The sequence below is a fragment of the Sturnira hondurensis genome, unplaced genomic scaffold (genome assembly GCF_014824575.4).
Source record: "Sturnira hondurensis isolate 20B ecotype Veracruz unplaced genomic scaffold, ASM1482457v3 Scaffold0015509, whole genome shotgun sequence".
Taxonomy (NCBI): Eukaryota; Metazoa; Chordata; class Mammalia; order Chiroptera; family Phyllostomidae; genus Sturnira; species Sturnira hondurensis.
This window is the reverse complement of record NW_028088140.1, coordinates 3876659-3897119: the sequence shown is the minus strand read 5'-3', so window position 1 is coordinate 3897119 and position 20461 is coordinate 3876659. Positions and strand designations below refer to the sequence as shown.

At 36.8% G+C, this 20461-nt stretch overlaps 1 pseudogene; it reads left to right on the top strand.

The window, feature by feature from the left end:
* The first annotated feature begins 1188 nt into the window (after positions 1 to 1188).
* Positions 1189 to 2815, top strand: LOC118999891 (asparagine synthetase [glutamine-hydrolyzing]-like; annotated as a pseudogene).
* Positions 2816 to 20461: the final 17646 nt, after the last annotated feature.

Below are 20461 nucleotides of genomic sequence, written 5' to 3'. Positions count from 1 at the left end.
AAATTTCTTTTCTTTTTTTAATGGAATGTGTTGAGGTGACAGTTTATAAAATTATATAGGTTTCAGGTGTACAATCGTATATGTCATCTGTATACTGTACTGTGTGTTCATCACCCCAAATCAAATCTACTTTCATCACCACCTATTTCCACTTTACCTTCTCCTACCTCCCCTATCTCCTTTCCCTCTTCTAATAACCATGCTGTTGTCTGTCTATGAGGGTTTTTTTCTTAATTTGTTAACTCAGCCCAGCTGCATACTTAATCAAAGATGACTTTTCCTGATAGAGGAGAGGACCATTCTTTAGCCAAGAGTTCATGAGTAGATGCACTCCCCTGATAGAGCCTTGAAATAAGCTCTAAAATAGGTTTTCAATTTCTTGTTCTCCCTTTCTCCTCCTAGCACTCACGTGATGCCAATGTTTGCATGATTGAAGTGGTTTCAGAGGCTCCTTATATTATCCTCAGAAAGATTAAAAATGCAAAAAATAAAATGGCAATAAATACATATCTATCAACAATTGAATTTAGAAAACAAAATAAATGAGGATATTTTGATGGTTACCAAACGAGAGGGGGAGTTGGGGTTTGGGTGTTTGGGTGAATAAGACAAAGGGATTGAGAAGCACAAATTGGTAGTAACAGACTAACCCTGGGGGTGTAAAGTATACCAGAGAGAATACAGGCAATAATATCCTAAACACTATATATTGTGTCAGATATATATAAATGTAAGAGTTATTGGGGTGATGACTTAGTTATATAATGTTTAATCATCGGGGTGTACATTTGAAACTAATATTGTATGTCGACTGTAAGTGAAAAACAAAAAATGATTTTTCAAAAAAGTCTTCATTTTAAGGTCAGTGGGAAGAGCACCACCCTTTAGACAATAACAATAATGATAATGATAATAGGAGTAGACTAAAGGTTGGATTTAAGCCCTCACTCACATCCATGGTTATGCATGTACTCTGAGCCAGCACCTAAGGGCATTCAGGAGATTTGTACAAAGTAAACCCCCAATAACTAATCTCATTGCTTTGCCTGTGAAAATGACTTTCTAAAAGTACTTTCTGCACCCCCCTGGCCTGCTGACTGCAGCCCACGTCTCTCCTCTGCCTCTGTGTCTGCACCACTCGCTCACCTGCCCTGCTCACGCCGAGAGAGCCCATAGCTTCACTGCACAATGTGTAGCATTTGGGCCCTCTTAGCCAGTCATGACTGCCCTTCTGTTCAGTGTCTGATTGTTATGAAGATTGCACACAGCGTTCCAGGTGCATTTTGCTTTGAGAAGTCAATGGATACACCAGCTGCTCCTTTGGATGTCACCAGTTGGCAGAGATTGACCAGCTGTTTGGAATGCAACCAATTTGAGCAAAGAAATTTTCTTATTTATGACTATGTTATGAGTGAGAAATCTACCACAACCAAATGCATTTTTTAATTTAAATTTGAATATCAGACCAAAGTAGATGGGGGGATAATCCTTCATCTTTATGACAGAGGAGGAAATAAGCAATGATTTGTATGTTGGAGCGGGTCTTTGCATTTATTTTACTGGATACAGACAATAAGAAAGTGTTTCTGGCCAGAGCTACCCATGGAGTCAGACCTTTGCTTAAAGCTATGACAGAAAATAGATTTTTGGCTGTGTGTTCAGAACTAAAGTTCTTGTTAACTTGAAACTCTCCACAGCTCCTTTTGGGAAAGTAGAGCCTTTTCTCCTGGGACACTATGAAGTTTTGGATTTAAAGCCAAATGGCAAAGTTGTGTCCATGGAAATGGTTAAATATGATCGCTGCACTCTGATAGTGTGGAGAAACTACTCCCAGGTTTGAGACAGAAACTGTGAAGAGCGACATTTTAACAATGCTGTAAGAAATGTTTGATGACAGACAGAAGGATTGGCTGTCTTTTATCAGGGGGCTTGGATTCCAGCTTGGTTGCTGCCACACAGTTGAAGCAGCTAAAAAAGGCACAAGTCCAGTACCCTCTCCAGACATCTGTGATTGGCATGGAAGACAGTCCTGATCTACTGGCTGCCAAAAAGGTGGCAAGTCCTATTGGGAGTGAACATCATGAAATCCTCTGTAACTCTCAGGAAGATACTCAGGTCCCTGATGAAATCATCTCTTCCTTGGAAACCTAGGACAGCACAACAGTTCCTGCTTCAGGGGACACATAATTTCCAAGTCCATTTGGAAGGACAGAGATTGCATGGTGGTCTTCTCTGGAGACGGTTTAAATGAACTTACACAGGGTCGCATATATTTCAGGGGAAGGGTTCTTCCTCTGAAAAAGCAGAGGAGGAGAGTGAGAAGCTTCTGAAGGAACTCTGTTTGCTGTTCCCTGTGAGGATCGAACTACTGTTTCCCATGGCGTTAAACTGAGAGTCCCATTTCTGGATCATTGATTTTGTTTCTAGTACTTGTCTCTGCCACCAGATATGAGAATTCCCAAGATTGGGTTAGAAAAAGATCTGTTTGGAGAGACACTTTAGGACTTCAATCTGGTACCTAAAGAGATTCTCTAGTGACCAAAAGAGGTGTTCAGTGTATGGCATAACCTCAGTTAAGAATTCCTGGTTTAGGATTTTACAGGACTAGATTGAACATCAGGTTGAGGATGCAATGAGGGCAACAGTCATCTAAAAGTTTCCCTTCAACACTCCCAAAACTAAAGAACACTATTAATACTGTCAAATCTTCTAACGCCACTACCCAGGCCGGGCTGACTGGTTGACCCATTGCTGGATGCCCAGGTGGATTAACGCTGCTGACCCTTCTGCATGTACTCTGACCACCAAAGATTAGAAACACTCTAAGGCAGAGAGTGAAAGTAAATGTTTCTTCTAATTATAAAGTGTAGAAGGTTTACAGGCTAGCAGGTTAACAATGAGCATTATTCATCCAGGGGGTGAAAAAATAAATGTCTTAAAGCTAAAAAAATTTTTTTACAAAGAGCAATTATTAGAGGTTAATCAGCCTGTACACCCTGGAAAGTGATTACACAAATGAAAAACAACAAACCACCATAGAAATTACATAGATCTAAGTGTTGGTAGCCTTGACCAAACTTTGTGTAGCTTTAGAGCTACGGAGTGACACAAGCCATCAATTATTCCTGTAAAGCACTGCACCACTTACAAAGAACGTTTCCCTGGTGGGAGGCATCAGACTGGTAGGTGATCATCCAATTATGGGAGAGAGCTATTTGTTTCCTCATTTTTTCAGATGTAGAGTCTAAGGCACAAACAATATCATAATTTAAAGCATTAGACAAAGGTAAAGTTCGGACATTGCAAATGGGTGGTTTGGGGGTGTATGTTCTGCTAGTTTTGTTTAGATGAGAATATTTCAAAATTAATTTAGATAATTACTTAAAATTGATAAATTTTGTATAGAAATCCATAGGTTTTACCCTTGATAGTCTAAAATGGCACCAGCCAGCTGGAGGTGAGCAGTGGTGATCTTAGAAAGTGTGTGTGCCCTTTCAAACGGACACAATTGCTGCCACTAGCTCAACACAGGCAAGTGCATTTGCATCAGCAGCTCCCAAACAGGAGGGTCTCTCCAGTCCCCTTCTCCACCCCCCTCCTAAAAGCTAGCATTGTTATTAATTCCTTACCTAATGTACATATATATATTGAGTTACTATGATGTGCACTATTTTGAAGTGTGGATATAGCAATGTAAATGACAAAGTTCTTGCCCTCAAGCTCTTCTTCTAACTGATGGGGATTTTAATGGGACTTGATGGGCTCCGCTATCATGTTTTATTGTAAAGGCTGCATGTCAGGGGTGTCAAACTCAGAGGCCACATCAGCCTTGCGGTTGCCTGCAAAAGGCCAAAAGAATTTTAGAACTGTGTAAATGTAACTACCCCTCGACTGTTATGGAGTTGAAATTACATTCAGCCCTTTGAAGGCAGCTGAAAGGCTTGTGTGGCCCCCGGTGAAAATGAGTTTGACACCTATGCTGTATGTAATCATTTGAAAGATATTTATTCATTTAAGATGTGCTGTTTGTGGCTGTGTTGATGAATTGTTATGTTTTAGGCATTGTGGTAAGCACATTACATACCCTTTCTAACAACAAAAGCCCAATGATAACTTTCTGAAGTAGGTGATTATTATCCTGATGCTAAATGTGAGTTTATAAACCAAATTTCAGAGAGGAAAACTTGCCCATAGTTTATAAGCTATGAAATAACGAAGCTGTGATTCATGTACAGATCTGACTAACACAAAAGACAGTCTTGTGTAACTCATCAGATCCTGCTAAAAGCAATTAGCTCTAATTTCAACACTTTGCCGGGAAACCAACTTACCCAAATTTACAAGTTAATTGGGTTCATATGCTTTCTTTGATATAGCAGTAAGTTCTCACTATGAATGGGTACTATGGGCTACCTTTCTTCCAGTCTCCTATATTGTTGTCCATTCCATTTTTTAAGTGTTTCTTCAAAACCAGTTTTCTTGCCTTTCACGAATCAGTCTCAAATCCAATACCCAGTATTTTAGGTTTTCGTACCACAGCAGCACACTTCGAGGAACTACCTCTACCAATGAGCAGTTTGCCCAGAGAATTTCAGCGTAAACAGAGAAAACTTTCCCCATGAGCCATGTACAACCAAAGGACAGATATTTGTGGTGAGGAGAAGGGTGTAAGGACACATATCTGAGATCAGATCAAATACTTTGAGTGGTTCAGGAACATTACCCTTCCTTATCCATAGTTAATTATATCGTGGAGAACATGTAGCTGTCAACAGATTCTGCTGTATTTTCATAAACGTGGGAACAATCAGGCAGTAAATAAATTAGTCCCTAAAGCAGTAAAGTTAAGTAAGTGTCTAGCAGAGCTGTTTTATGTCTATTGCAATTTCCTCCGTTCATAGATAGAAATTCTCGTAAAACAATTACTTTCTGCAAGCTAATATTCCTTTTAAAAAATAACTTTTGGATTCTAATCTTTACTCACAGTATAGATTGAGTAACTGTGTTTGTATGTTAAAGAAAATGACTTGAGTAATATTTACTATTATCTTCAGGGTATAATTTAATTGCAAGTGAAAACATGCAGTAATACATCTCTCCAAATGCACAAATTACGTGTCTTTATGATTCATAAATCCCAGTCCACTCAAACACTATCAGAAAATAAGTTTATTTGGGAGAATAACCATCTTTGGTGAATAATTGCTTACAAAATATTGTGGGGGAAAAGGCAATTAATTTGTAAGAACTTTCAAAATATTGAGTTAATATCAAAAGCATCTTACTATGTTCAAGACAATATTATATAATATGTTAAGCCAAAATTCTTATGTTTTCTCCCTAAAAACTCATAAAAGTTTCAAAAATAGGAATTGTACATGTACAAAAATAAATGCATTCCTTCTACTCTATGTTTTCATATACAAAAATTAGAGTCTACCTTGGGCACAAGGTATATATATACATATGTATATGTATATATATTAGGATCACTTGGCACTAGATTTGACACTCATGGAATTTCAAAATTTGACTTTTAGCATTATTTTCGAGTAATATTTTACATATAGTCACACAGATACACTGATGGAACCTTAAAAAACTATTATCATAATTCTTAAAGAACTACTAATTCCACGTCATATTTCATATCTTTTAATTTTTTAAATATTAGCCTTTAAAATGAAATGAGATTAATCTGTCAAACTTTTAGAGACTCTGATAATATGGCTCTGGTTTAGAAGGTAATTTTTTCAGAATAAATATTTATAATATCATATAGCTGGTTTTTAAATTGATTGGTATCATAATCCTAAATTTCTACTCAATTATTTATTAATTCAATAAATATTTATTCAGTATCTATAGAGTAAGCACTAAGTAGTAAAAATGTCTTTATACTAAATATATATATATATATATATATATATATATATATATATATATGCTAGATGCACTTTTTAGTAAGGGGAGAAAGACATATAAACAAACATGCATAATTGAATGACATAGATAATTTGGGAAAAGTCTGTCCTAAGTACATGATAGTGTAAATGACATGAAGGAATCAATAATAAGTCAAAAGACTGAGATAATGGCAAATATCAAGATACTTTATAGAGAATTATATTTTAAATAAACATTGAAGCAGGTAGATTTCACTAGTTGATGAGAGAGGAAACAAAGCATAAGCGTGAGCCACGGGGTATGAAACAATGCGATGCACTGGGCCCCCCAAGTTGTTTGCCGTGGTTGGTGCATGCATGGGGCATGGAAGGGCACCTTGAGAGATGAGGCTGGAGACCTAAGCAAAAACTGACATTAATCTCGTATTCCAGGTAGTATGGTTTGTTTCTCTATTGTACAATAAGATAGCTGCTAGTTATAGCTGGGTTTTTATATTTAATTTTAGCTAATTAAAATTAAATATAATAAAAATTAAATATATAACAAACTAAATAAATTAAATATATTCTATAAATATTCAATCACATAATTAAATATTTAATATAATTACATATAAATATAATATAATGTATTACCTGTTTATACAATATAAATATATATTATATGTTTATATGTAATATAAATATCTATTCAATATGATGATATAATTTAAATATATAATAAATTAAATTAAATTAAATTAAAATATAACTTAAAATTTTATGTCACTTTAGCCACAGTTCAGGTGCTCAGTAGACAATGTACCATATCTAGTGGCAAGTCTGTGGGTCAGAACAAATATCAATCATTTCTACCATTGTACAAAATTCTGTTGGACAGCATTGAATCACTTAGAATAAGAACCCAAGAATTTAATACCTACAGAGAATAGGCAAGTAATAAAAATGAATGAATCTGGCTTAACATAGATAGATTAACAAGTAAGAATATTTTTTGATATATGATCCAATATTGCTAGATAATATTATTCATGAAATTCATTGATTTAAAATATGTGGACTAAAGGTTATATCTGAAGTTTAGCCCCTTGTTTATAATACTTATGTAGATTTTGAAAAATTTTAAGCCACGAATATCATAATCAGACTATTCAGTTACACATATCATGCTGGTGGCTTATTGGATCATTGGTTAGGGGAAGGCAATACTGGAGGCAAATTATAGCAATAGTNCAAAATTCTGTTGGACAGCATTGAGTCACTTAGAATAAGAACCCAAGAATTTAATGCCTACAGAGAATAGGCAAGTAATAAAAATGAATGAACCTGGCCTAACATAGATAGATTAACAAGTAAGAATATTTTTTGATATATGATCCAATATTGCTAGATAATATTATTCATGAAATTCATTGGTTTAAAATATGTGGACTAAAGATTATATCTGAAGTTTAGCCTCTTGTTTATAATACTTATGTAGATTTTGAAAAATTTTAAGCCACGAATATCATAATCAGACTATTCAGTTACACATATCATGCTGGTGGCTTATTGGATCATTGGTTAGGGGAAGGCAATACTGGAGGCAAATTATAGCAATAGTTTATTTATGGCACAGTGATACAGAAGCTCATCAGGGAGCATAATGGAGGTACAGAAGAGATGATGGATAAACACCACATGAAGAAAACTTAGACTGCTGATTGTTTGGGTAGATGATTTTGCCCAGTCCTAAAGTAAAAAAACAAAACAAAACACAGAGAACACTTATGTTGGACAGCAACGAATTCCATTTTGAACATGCTGAGACTGAGGTGCTTATGAGATGTTCTAGAAGGAATGTTCAGTAGAAAGAGAAATAGAAGATTTCAGAGCACAGGATAAATGCCAATACTTTATGGTGCATGACCAAAATCAGGCCATTGCTTACCTTTAAAAACAAAGTTTTATTGGCATACAGTTAAGAACATTTATTTAGATAATGCCCCCCTTTGCTCTGCAATGCCAGAGCTAAGTAGATAGAATAGTGATATATCACCAACAAAAAATTTAATAACAATATTAAACATTTAATATTGAATTACAAAAAAAGTTTGCTGACCCCTACTCTAGCACCAGAGATTAGTGCTCTGTGTGGCTAACCCACAGACCTCAATCCAATGTGTGAGGTAAACCCAGCCACTCATTCGTTGAATCAATTAGAAAATATTTATTAAAAAGCATCTATGTTCTGGGCATTAGGCTAACAAATTATGTGAGTTTTGCCACTTTTGACAGTTTTGGATTACTTTGTTTAGGCTCATACAAATTTTCTACTGAAACATTAGGTGATATTGATTTCTCTGTCCTTTCTCCCAGAGTAAGTCAACAATATATAACTCCAGAAATGTGAAAAGACTTCTGGACTAAAATCTGTGAAACTCCAAAAGAACTTCCAGTGTAAATGAAGTATGGATGAGGTGGTTTGAAGGGAAGACTCTTCCTGGAATAGCTACCACATCAATAGGTGACCATTTATACATTTATTTGTTCTTTCACCTATCAATTTATTTAGTAAATATTTGTTTATTTATTTATTTTTAGAGAGAGAGGAAGGGAAGGAGAAAGAGAGGGAGAGAAACATCAATGTGCGGTTGCCTCTCATGTGGCCTCTACTGAGGACCTGGCCCGCAACCCAGGCATGTGCCCTGACTGGGAATCCAACTGGCGGACCCTTTGCTTCACAGGCCCATGCTCAATCCACCGAGCCACACCAGCCAGGGTTAATAAGTAGTTTTTGAAGTACTTGTTATTTGCAAAATACTGTTTTGGCTTCAAGATATAAAAGTGAAAAGGATAATTCTCAAAATCATAATATTGACATATTTGGGGAAATTGTCTCATAGAATACTAAGGGAATACAGTGTTAAAGTATGGATGACAATTTAAACAAATTCATTAACCTAACTTCTTTACCAAATCTAATAAAGGTGTCAAAAATCTTTAAAATACATCAAAAATAACAGTGAAGAGAGAAAAAACTATGGTAATAGAATTCTGGAAGAAAGGGAGAAGGATAAAAATCACTGACTTAAAAGATCTGAGACATTTCCAGTTTCAGTAACAAAGCTTGGAAGCAGCTCCTATTGCAATAAGAAAAAGACAAACAAACTGAATATCAGTGATGTTTTTAGACCAACCAGAACACTGAAGTTTTAGGCCCAAGCACTGCACAGCACTTTGGCTAGACAGAAGAACTCAGAGAGTCGTAGCTGGGATCTGTTTAACTGCAGCAGACCCAGCTGCAGCCATGGACTAGTAGAATCAGTTAAATGGTGTCTTTCAGTAAAATATACACACATATCATGCCAAATTGTCTAAAAAGACAAAGTAAGCCTTAGAATCAGACTCAGATACGCCACAGATGTTGGAATTATCATAGGGAATTTAAAACACTTTTTTATTCTCACCCAAGGACTTTTTTCTTTCATTGCTTTTAGAGGTAGGTGTGAGACAGAAGCACCAATCAGTTGCCTCTCACTTATGCTGGGACTGGGGATCAACCTGCAAACTAAATATGTGTCGTTACCAGGAATTGAACCTGCTACACTCGGTCATGAGGCAACACTCCAATTATTAGAGACACACTGGCTAGGGCACAGGGTTTTAAAAAATGTTTGGTAATATTGTAGAAGTCCTAATGAAAAAAAAAGCAAACGTGTAAGAACAGTTGGGTAGCATAAGCAGAGAAATAGAGATCCTGAGGACGAATCCAAATGAAATGCTAGAAATCCCAAATCTTAAAAGAGACAGGAAAAATACTTGTGATAAGCTCATCCATTGAATAGATAAATCCAAGGAAAGAATCAGTGAGCTTGAAGATAGGTCACTAGAAACTATCCACATGAATTTGAAAACAAACCAAACACACACACAAAGACACAGAACATCTAAAAACTATGGAACAGTATAAAAATGTCACACACACATGACTGGAACACCATAAGAAAAAAAGAAATATTTGAAGTAACAATGCCTGAGAACCTCTGACATTTAAAAAAGATACCAAAACACAGATCCAGGGAGGTCAGAGAACAGCAGGTAGAATAAATACCAAAGGACTACATATGGGGTGGGACAAAAGTAGGCTTACAGCTGTTCCTTTTTGAAAATGGCACAATCATGAATGAATAACAATGAAAGAATAAAGTGTGTTTTTCATACTCACAACTATAAACCCACCTTTGCCCACCCCACATAGGCATACCATATTTAGAACACCTCTCTCTCCAAATTAGAAAGGGACAGAAAAACATCTTAAAAGAATGTAGAGGGGGAAAAATGCACCTTACCTATAGAGAAACAAGAACATAGTAAATGTCTTTTCAGAAATCATGCAAGGGAGAAAGAAGTGAGATGAACCTGCAAAGTGCTGAAAGAAGTAAAAAGCACCAGCCAAGAATTCTATATCCGGAAAAATTTTTCTTCAAAGTGGAGGAGAAATAAACCCTCTCTTAGGTGAATAAAAATTGAAGGAATCCATGGGACTGTGAGAAGTAAATGTCTGTTGTTTGTAAACCACCCAGTCTAAAGATTTTGTTGTAGAACCCAAACAGATTAAGACACAGTGTTTTCTTCACATATGTAGTATGGAATGGCTATTGAGAATTGTTTAATGTTTATGGACCTCTTTCTTAGTGACACAATGATGCGCGCATAAAATTTCAGTATTATTCTAGTTAACAGTATTCTTCTCCTTGGGAAAAACAAATCATTTGTTTTTTTAACTCTCAAATGGTAGCATATTTGAAAACTCCTGGATCAGATTACACTTTCTCATACTTCATAACAAAATGCTGTAATAATCTACCTGGCATATGTATCCTTCAACAATACAGTCATCTCTCGCTATATCACAGTTCACTTATTGTGGCATCACTGTATCGAGGGTTTTAAAAATATATAGATCTAATTCTAAATCATGGAGTTTTCACTATATGGTGAGATATGGTGAGATTTTGAGGTATACTATACCCATGTAGAATTTTATATGTTGTTAAAATTACTTAGGTTTAATAGTGTAGAAAGTGTTTAAGAGCATATTAAATGTTTATAAGAGTGTGAGAAAGGTTAATAAGAGAGTGGGAAAGGTTTACAGGAATGTGGGAAGGGTTTAGAAAGCCTTAAAATATATATAAATAATAAAATAAGTATAACGCTGCTACTTCATGGATTTTCACCTATCTCGAGGTCTCTGGAATGTAACTCCTGTGATAGGTGAGTGATCACTGTATATAAGTAGCCATGTATAGGTCTGTCAGCCAAGTTCATGGTTTTAATATACTATTAATTCATTGTAATTCAATTTCCTATAGACTTGTGCCAAACGTCTAATTTTTTAGTTTTGTTAATTTAACAAACAATTGTTGAGTAACCTATACTTACTATGCCAGATGTCATGAATTATACATTTGAAAAGGCACACATAACTTCTACTTTTAACCAACTGTTGATTTAGTGAGATAAAGAGATACAGAGAAATTTTCTTTTTTTAAAATCCTCACCCAAAGGTATGTTTATTAACTTTAGAGAAAGAGGGAGGGAGAGCAAGAGAAACATGGATGTGAGAGAGCGACATCTGTTGGTTGCCTCCCAGAGGCTCCCTGTCTGGGGATTGAACTCGAAATCCAGGTTTGTGCCCCGAACAAGGGTCAAACCTACAAACTTTTGTGTGCAGGCTAATGCTCCAACCAACTAGGCCACCCAACCAGGGCTACAACGACATTTTCAAAATAATAGAAAATACTTTATTCATACGAAAAAATTCCTATATGATACAACGGGAAGCTCTTGTGGTGGATGCTGTGGGCCATTATTGCTCAGACATTTTCTTCATTTTTGAAGCACTTATTTCTCTAGCTGTGAATTTTCAGTTGTCAGAATTTTTGACAGAGGAAATTTCACAGCTCGGTCCTATTGATGAAGGGAGCTACCTCATTCACAGTTGAGTGCCTTCTCCCAGCGGCATCTCACACATTCTATTTGGTCAACGCTGGGCTACAGAAGTTCCGCTGCCTCGCTGCATTTGACTCACGTCTTAAACTCCTCTCAACTTAGAGCTTCATACTGTATTAGCTGAGGCGGTGGTTGTGGTTACAACATAGTTCCACTTCTAATCCTACTCTTGTCTCTCCCGTACAAAGGTTGTTTCTAAGAGCTTTCCCCAATCAACCTCCTACAGGAAAGTTTTTTCAGGATCTGCTTTCTCCTGAACCTGACCTAAGGCATCTCTGAATGTGATTTCCTTGACAATTAAAGAAATTGTCAAGGAAAATACTGAAGGGCCAGTCCAGAAATATGATAAGGCAGGAAGTGAGAAACTCTGTGAGGGAAGATCTAATGCAGAATTTGCAAGTGGCATTAGAAGATACGTGAGATTCAGTCTGGGCCCTATTGCTCCAGATAACTTCACCCAGTAAGAGCATTGTGAGTAGTCATCCTGGGATCCACATACAATAGATTTAACACTTAGGAAGTACAATCAATATAGCCTATAGATCACTGTTACTGGGAATCTCGGTGACATTTGGAAAAGAGGTTCAAATTACCTCACAAACAGAAAACGAGGGATGTATTTCTAACCTGATCCCAACAAACTAAAAGGGCACTGAGTAGATAGCCCCCAAATATCCATAAAACTGACATCTGTTATGGGTTAATTACTAACATGTTAAATATAAAATATTAGAATTTTTTTAAGAAGTTTGGGTTAGGGCTTAATAAATATTTTTCACAAAGTAAACCCCCACCTTTGATAGTAGGCAGTGTTATTTTATGTGACACATCAATGAATAGTTTTATTAGAATAAGTAAGTATTTACTTAAGCATATAACAAAAATATAACTACCATATAATAATATGGTTTTGCAGACTTTAGAATTATTTAGAGCAATTATTTTTAAGTAATGAATAATCATTAGGTAAAACAGAGAAGATAATAAGAACTTAGGATGTTGCTGATCAGTTGACTGAATTTTGAGGCTCATGGAGCTACAGGGAAAATGACAGCTGTGGTGGAAAAGATGCACTGTGAAACCCCCTGGGCTGTGAAACTGGACACAGAGGGCTCATCAGGCAAGTTCAACAGTTTACCGTGGCCACTCTGTGCCATGCCTGTTTTAAGCACAGAAATATAACAATGGATAAAAGACACAAATATCTCTGCTGTGATGAAGCATTCATTCTCATTTTGATATCCTGGATGCTACAGTATAAATGAACTTTAGAATGAACTGAATTATGATTTTTAAATTGTAAATGAAAAAAACTTCACTTCTCCCTTGGCTTTTGTTTGATACTGACATTTTTTCCCTAAGAATCTCCACAATGCTTGAATTATTTCTCTCATTTGGAGTTAAACATTTAAATGGTTTCTTTTTAACTTCAACATACTCGATATTTAAAAAGAAAATTTACAAGTACTTTGTAGAAATATGTGCTATTCTTTCAGGAAGATAATGTCTTTAGTACTTCCATAAAAGTATCTAGTTGGTGTAGGAAATATCTTTAGTAAGACCCAAATTAAAAGTTTATTTGACTATGTCAAGTTTGTTTAACTTTATTTTATGGTCATAAATCATACCCTTATGTTTCTTGTTTCGCAGAACTGCTGTGACAAGACACAGATACTTTACTGATGCTCAATTAACAGTACTGAAAATATATCCCTCCTAATAAGGAGTTGGTACTACCATTCCAAATGCATGAGTTTGTCTTCAGATTATATCCTCAATTTTTGTAAACAGATATTCAGTAATATTAACGCTTCCTTAGTAAAGTATCTTCTCAGAAAATCTGTATATTTTATGTTTTTTATTCAATACTAATTTTAATAAAGAAGGTTGGGTATCTTCAGATTATATCTCTGACATAATAATTGCAAGCTCCCCGGCTCATCTGTCACGATTTCCTGGCAGAGGCCAGGGTGGTCCTCTCAGAAGAAACCCTTCAGTAACATAGTTGGCTCTTTCACAGCCTCTGACAGTTTCCTCCCATTCTGCTTTTTCCTCATGTAAATTAAAAAGAAAAAAACTTAGCCAAAACAATTAAAAAATGCTTCCCCCCAAGTTAATAAATGTGTTGTATCATTTCAATTATATATGGTTTCTAGTATAAGCAAATTCATGGAGACAATAAAATGGAGGTTGCTGGGACCTGAGCAGAGAAGGAAAAGTGGAGTTACTGTTTAAGGGGCACAGTTTTTGTTTGGGAGGGAAACAAATTCTGGAAACGGATAGTGGTGATGGTTGCACAACATTGGAAGTGTACTTAATGTCCCTAAACTGAATGCCTAAAATGTAAAGTGGTAAGATTTTTCTGTTGTTTTAATCACAATAAAGAACAAAAACAAACAAACAAAAAAGCCCTTTAAACCACGAGATTTGCAACAGCATCATTAAGTACTCGGTTGTTAGGGAATGTGGGCGCCACCATCTTTTAATGGCCAGTTGGCAACCATCGAGATTTGCAACTGCATGAAATCGAAAATGAAAAATAATCGTCACAGTGTGTCCCGTGATCACTCAGCAGCTATGGCTATGTGGCTTTACTTTCCTCAGAAAGGCACATAATGTTCTTATTCAGGAAGTTAAAAATCATCTATTTTCAAGAGCTGTTTTTATTTATTAATTTTAGAGATAGAGAGAGGGGAAGCAAGAGAGTCATAGATCATTGATTTGTTGTTCTACTTACTTATATGTTCATTGCTTGGCTATTGTATGTTCCCTGACTGAAAATCAAACCCCCACTTGGGGGTATGGGGACAACAGTCTAACCAACTGAACTACCCTCCCAGGGCCAAGAGCTGTTTTGATGGCACGAACTTCTGCACTTCTTGGTATATGGCAAGAACTAAATATTTTGTTTCTAGTGGGATTTTGTATTGTCTGAGACCATGAGCAATGCTGGGGAAGTTATTGAAACTGGCCTCCAAGAATGAAGATGTTTCACAAGCCAACCTTTTGTTGAAAAAAGCTCCAAGGAGATGTAAACTTGAAATGCTGGATGTGATTATGCCTCAATTTTCTTTGTTAATCTCATGCAGTGATAAAGTGAGCTCATGTAGTGGTGAGTTAATGTGCTTATATGTGATATGTTCAGACATCATTCTAAAAAAAGAGCACATACATTTTATCTAAACAGTAATACTTCCTCAGGTATTTAAAGTAGATTTATTAAAAACACAGGATGGTTTACAAAAATAAAAACCCTCATGATTTAAATGATAAACCATGTTCCACTTTGTTGTCATGTTGATCTTTATCTTCATCAAAAAATCCATCTCATGTATTGTTAAAGAAATAACCTCAACAAGGCAAATTACCAGGGATGGATTATTGCTATTTAAAGGACAACTTGAAGGAAATCAAACCGTTCTCAAGGGGCTATAACTATCTCAAACACAGTACCTAAACTAAGCCCTTATTTGACAGTGCAGATACTAGAATAAAGCCTTCCATCCATTTGCCTACTTGAATTCTGAATGGCTGTACTTTGTGGTGGAACATCGACTTTCTCCAGGATGCAGGGTAAACAGAAAGGAGAATATTTACAGACCAAGTAGGTGCCGTACAGTAAATACACATCTGAAAACTCCAATCTAAACAGGACATAACTTTCAGGCTAGAGCATCAATCAAAGGCAAGATGAAGAAGAAACAATCTCATATTAAAAGCCTCAATTCATTCTGACATTTTTGTTACTTGACATGAACTTACATAGCTTATCTTTCATGACCGTCTGTTCTATGCTGCTTGCAACTACAGACTCATTTTATCTTCCTGTGTAGTAAGTTGCTATCCATGGGGATATTGCCTAGGATCAGGGATAGAGTTAGTGGCAGAGCCGAGAATCAAACCTGATCCGTCTGGCCCCAGGCTCTCTGTGCTCAAATACTACACTGTGCTACTGTTTTGAAACGCTAGTGAAGAGAAGTGATCTTTGTTGCAGAAAATTACCAATATAGGGTCTTTGCTTTCTAATACTCATTATTTCCTTCTATCTGTTGTTCTTAAGTATAACTTTATGCTTGTTTTTCTTTGTTTGAAAAGAAAGTATAGCATTTCCAGTGGAGTCTTCATTGGCGAGTTTATGGTAGCGGGCCTTACTCTCGCAGCCTAGTCAACTAATAAGTGAACTGACAGGCACGTAGCCAGGAGGTAGTCTTCCAGAGAACGTCTGTCTTTTATCTCTCTTTTTTGTAGTTTCATTCACTTCTAACATGTACCTCTCCAAAGGTGGTCCCATCTGTAAAATGTCAACATTTCTACCATCAGGGTGTGTGAAGCCTTCATTAAACACAAGTTCTTTTCCCATGTGAGAATTCACAGGGAAAAATTCTATGTAAGTCCTTCTCTCCTTTTTTAAATTCCATAATTCAGATTGCATGATTTGTCCAAGTGACTAGCAAGACCACAAATTATTTAAATATACCAAAAGATGACCTCATAGAATGGTTAATTTCTTAGGATATTTACATATCCAAAGAGCTTTAGTTAGCTCAATCATTTTTGTTTGTTGCTCTTTCCCATTTAAAGAATGTTCTCCTTAGAAATAAATAAGCAAGCAAAAGAAGTCCACTCTTCCCTTTACCCAGATGTTGCTTACACAAAAAAAGAACTGGTTGGAGCTGTGAGGAGAATAGAGTCATGGAGCACATGACTTCAAGCTCTGAACTGATTTAAAATCAATTTTAAAATTGATTATGATAGTAACTAACTGATATGGTTCTTATGATTCTTAGTCGAGATAAGACACTTAAAGAATACAGCACAGTGTCTGGCCCAGGACAGGCCCTCCACTCATCTGTCTTTGATTCGTCGCCTCGGCTTTCTGAGCACTGGTCCGATCCTCACCGTGCTTGTTCTTGTTGCTGAGATAGTATTAGCACGCCGAGATGAAAGTAATAGCCTGCTAATTAGCTCCCTTGGTTCTAGCATCACCCCCTGCACGTACTTGCTAGATTCGATTTGCTAAAATGAAACTTTTATCATACTATTACCTCATTCAAGTACCTATCGTAACATCAGCTATTTGCACAGGAATTGGCATATATTAATCGCCAGATGAATATTTGCTGAATAAATCAATGAATAAATATGTGCTCCACAGGAGACTTTCAAGACCTCCCACAGTCAGGATCTCCCCTCATTTCTTTCCTTATCACCCTTTAGCTTTTCCCATAGACTCAGCTCTCCATTTACTGTGTGACTTCCATACCTCAGACACCATGCCTGTTGTTGAATATTCAAGAATGATGAAAAGGGCTCATGCCTTCCTTGAAAGACAGTGTCCACTTAAGCTGTACTGCTTTATTTATTCTCTGGTTATCCTGTTGTCAAGGTTTTGATAGAAGTGTTTCACCAGCCTACAGAGCTTTCTTTCTCCTTTCATATTCTTTTGACGCCTCAGGATTCAGCTCAAATTGTACTTTGTTCTCAACAAATACTCACCTAAACCACCTTTGTGTAATGTGATCTCTCCCGATCCCTCCTCTGACTTGCTAGAATAATTATTTTTAAGTACAACATATTTTGCTTTTGCCAGGTATTATAATTATTTAATGCATCATAGGTTTTCTAGTATAACTACTCTGGATGTGTGTGTGTGAGAGGATACACATATTTAATGCATTAATTATATATATATGTATATCATTATATATATACACACACACACACACACACACATATATATATATATATATATATATAGCGTACGCCCTATCCCCTTACTCCAGTCTGAGTATTCATGGGCATGTTTTTTACTTCATAATTTTTGTTTCTTTGTATCCTCCTCAGGGCCTAGTATTGACTTTTTCTCCCACAGCTGTGCCTCAGTAAATACATGCTGATTGATTAATTGTTTGGTAGGTTACTGGAAGTTTCCTTATATTTAACAGAGAAGTGTGTGCCTTGCACACACTACTAGATATTCAATAACTGGTGACTTATTATCCCAGTGCAAATTGACTAATCCATATTGTAGACAGAATAATAAGTCTTCTGACTGAAACCGACAATAGAGATGCTCCTGAATCTTCAAGAAGAGTCACGCAATCAAGAAACTGAATACTTTGGGGGTAAAAGAGAGGTACACGTCTCTGTATCTTTTTCCTGTCTAAATTTATAACTTGCCCCATCCTTGTCTCTATGACTCTTTCTGCTTCATAGCTCAGAGTAGAGATTCCCTGCCTTGGAGTCTCTGGATTTTTATGAAGTCCATGAATGAATTTCAGCAGGATTTACTTGGAACCCAGTAAAATGTTATGCATGAAAAAAGCCAGGCAGTTACTTAACAAGTACAAAGTATGAGTTTAAACCCAAGCTTATCTAACTATGAAGTCCCTGTTTTTCCAGTTCCATTGTGGTTGAGGTGATCTCTCTGCAGAAAACACCTTGGGCCAGGAAAGGGCTGCAGTCTGACTATTGGACTGGTGCGTCTGAGGAACGGCTTGTGACAATCACGGCAGGAGCGGCAGCAGCAGAAGTGAGAACACTTACGTGTTGTTTGGGTTGTGTCAGGTACAGCTCTGAATGCTTTATGTATTGACCTGCTTTAAACCTCACCACAGACCTACAGTAGGTAGTATTACGGTTATCCACATTTTATGGACTAAAAACCTGAGAAAAAGAGGGGTTACATGGCTTATGAAAGGTACAAGGATACTGAACACAGTGGTGATGGGTGAAGGGAATGGAGTCATGTGGGGAAAGAAAGGAGATAACCAAGGTAATAGTTTCCCACTACCACATTTGGTCTCAAGCCGTCCCACAGGCGAGGCTGCCCTGAATTCCCCCACTAGCATTCCTTCTTGGCTAAAGGAGAAAATCTGTCTAGGATGGTGAAAAGAAGAGCCAGACAACCCACTGCAGCCACTGACCTGACTTTGAAGAGTCAGTCTAAGAATAAACCAGTCACATCAGGTTTGTGAAGATAATCACTTGCTTTCAGACCTCTTAGAAAATAAAAGGATGTCATAAGGAGAGCTTTCTAGGCTCTGGCATTCTTCACATCCTTAATACGTAGGTAAAGTTTAAATCACTTGTATTGGATGTCACTGGGGGAAAGTGACTAGCCTTGCAATGAACTTTGACAGCATGCAGAAAGTAGTCACCCTGTTAACCAGGGGTTGTCAGTAGAAATCACAGTTTAAGTGGTTTTAACAGCAGTTGCGGTATGTGCTCTGCATTTGAATATTTTGAATATCTATACAGCAGCCAAGCTTTCTGTGAACCCTACTCCCATACATTCCAAACCAGGATAAGTTTCAGTCGTCTCTGTACAAGCCCTGCTTCCAGCCTCAAAATTGTTCCATTTCCCATTAGATTGAAAGCGACCTGGATTCTGACCACAGCTCCCATGGTTTCTTTGTGGCTTGATTGCATATGATTTTGTTGCGACTTAGTTTCTTCTATTTAAAAGCAAGCATGACCATAAACGCAATTTAACATCTGATTGAAAGTACAGACTTCAAATAAAATCATGTTTGACCAAATTGTTGGGGGTTTGGAGGTAAGGGTCTTATTACAGTTTTTAAAAAGGAAATATTTGGTCCTTCACAAATGTAGAGTTTACAGACAATTAAAATTTGGTCACAGTTTTTAAAATACTCTGCAAAACACATGCTACCGAAGAATTTTAATAGTTAACTTTCTGTCTTCAGAGTTTGATCTTTCTTAAAATGTAGTATGGTAATGGGAAACTGGAAGACCTGAGTAGCAGTTTCTGTTGTGCTTCTTACCAGCGAGGTGAACTTGGGCAGACCATTGGAGTTCAGTTTTCTCATCTGTCAAATGATAGTAGTACATAGGATTTCTCTTGCTCACTTAAAAAGAGTTCAACTTACCAGGGTCATGCTTCGAATTAACGTGCTTTATGTATATCGCCTCATTGCTTCCTCACTCCAACATTGTGAATTAGGTAATAATTTCTTCCTGCTGTACAGATATGAACGCTGAGATTCAGAGTGGTTATGTAAGCTGTCTGAGTTCACACAGATTACCATCAGGGGGAAGGGCAGTATTCCTTCTGCTGCATAAAAGTGAAAAAAAGTGAGAAAGAAGACACACATGAAGTTAGGTCTTCTTCTCCTTCTGTTGCCCTCTTTTTACTGCATTTTAGTATTCTTATCCCTCTCTTCTCACTCTCTTTCAACTGTTATTGCTGTTACTTTTGAGTTATAATTTAGTAGGATTTGTTTTTGTTTGTCTGTGTTTTAGATTCCAGAGAGGCAGACAGACAGACAGAGACAGAGAAAGATGTGAAAGAAATGTTGTTTGGTTGCCCGCCTTACACACCCCAAAGAGGGACTGAACCCTCAGTGAAGGCCTGTGCCCTGACTGGGACTTGAACCTGTGACCTTTGGGTTATGGCACAAAGGTCCAACCAACTGAGTTACACTAGCAGGCCAAGCCTGGGCAACATAATAATCATGGTGTGGTCCATAACCAATGCTGCTAATGTCTTTATGGAACCATTCAAGTGTCTCTTGAGAATTTATTATATACTGTGATTG